This window comes from Tupaia chinensis, unplaced genomic scaffold, assembly GCF_000334495.1.
Source record: "Tupaia chinensis unplaced genomic scaffold, TupChi_1.0 Scaffold000531_1, whole genome shotgun sequence".
Classification (NCBI taxonomy): domain Eukaryota; kingdom Metazoa; phylum Chordata; class Mammalia; order Scandentia; family Tupaiidae; genus Tupaia; species Tupaia belangeri.
In genome coordinates, this window is record NW_006160044.1 from 531,737 (window position 1) to 533,406 (window position 1,670).

Below are 1,670 nucleotides of genomic sequence, written 5' to 3' on the forward strand. Positions count from 1 at the left end.
GCCCCCAGCGCCGCATCCCCTCCCCTTCCGAAGGTCCCCTCGCTGCCCTGGAAGCCCTCCCCGCCCCACCCCCGCACTCCCGGCCCTCCAGGAAGCCCCCAGGGCCGCCTCTGCAGCTTGGGTCCTCTCCAGACTCTGCCGTGCCTTACCAGAGCTGGGTTGGGTCGGTGCCCTCCTGTCACCCCCTTCCCGAGGTCCTTGTGCCCCAAGCCCAGTGCCCGCTCTTCATCTTCCCGTGGCTCCCCAGTTCCTTAAAGACAGGGTCCACCCTCCACATACAGCGCCGCCTGGCCCCCTGCAGACCCCCGCCTTCCTGAGCCCTGTCCCCGGTGGGTGGCAGTGGTGTCTGGGTCCCAGCTCAGGAAGCCAGCCCCAACTTGCCGCGTCCCCTCTGCCTCCCCAACAGCAGACTGGCCTGGGCACCCCTGTTCTTTCAGACTGTGGTGCCCAGTGGGACGGTCGGTCACCTCCTTCCCCTGCTTCTCTGAACCACCCACTGGGGAGTCAAGCCTGCACCAGCTAACTGGGACCTCGGACCCTTGGGCTGGGAATTCCCCTCTGTCCCCTTGCCAGTGTTCTGGAGACTTCTAACTGGGAAGGGCCGCATGTCCAGCCCGCAGGCTGTACAAGGGGACCCGCCTTCCAGCCCCGCAGCTGGATGGCTGTGAACCAACCCATCTGTTCACAGCAGGACAGGCTGTGGACGGTGGCCAGGGCGTGTTGGTGGCCAAGGCTTGTGGGAACCCCTGCAATTCTAGAACCTCCTGGGACCAGCAGGGTCGCATCTAGAGACCCAGGGTTGGGGGTCTTGCCCAGGGCCAAGCTGGATCCCAGGGCTGAGGCTGGGTCTGGGGTGACGGCCCCCCAGCCCTGCAGCAGCCCCCACCCCACAGGGAGAGGGGGTGGGTGGGAAGTGGCTGTGCAGGCCTGCGTGTCTGGAAGAGCTGAGGCCGAGGTGGTGACCATCACTTGGACAGACTCATCCTGGGCTGCCTCGCAGCCTCCCTGCTCATGCCTGGGGCCAAAGCCAGAGCTCGGGGTCTCACCATGCCAGCTGGCCCTCCTGGTCCGGGTGTCCCTAACATCTAGAAGGGAGGCCTGTGGAGCAACCCCAGGGGTGAGCCCACAGGAGAGTCGGGGGCTGTTGATGGTCCCTCACCCCCACCCCAGATGCCTCCCAAGACCTGCCCTGTTCCCTGCCCCACCCGGCAAGCCCTGCCTTGGCTGAGTCTCTTCCAGAGGAGCTGGCCTGCCCCCACGGCCAGCGTCCCTTGGTTTCCTAAGGGAAGGAGTGCCCCCCACTGGCTGCCCCTGGGCTCAGCGGCTGGGGTTTTCGGCAGGCCGGGAGGGATCCATTTCCTCGCTGTTAGGGGACTGACCGTTCCTGCCCTGTCCCCCACTCCCCCAGGCCCCTGAGCTGAGCTAGAGTTAGGCCATGAGGAACAAGCCAGGGCCACAGCCCACCCAGGGGACCCTCCTCCTGGCCCTGGGCTCCTCACCCTTGCTTCTGGGTCCCCCCCACGAGGTGAACCCCTTCTGCCCACACCTGTGGGACCCATACTCATTCAATGAACACGCAAGGCATACTCCATCTTCAGAGCTGCTTTCAGAAACCGGCACTCAGCCATTTCTGGGGTGTCTCTGAGTTGCCTGTTTTTGCCATTCTGGGG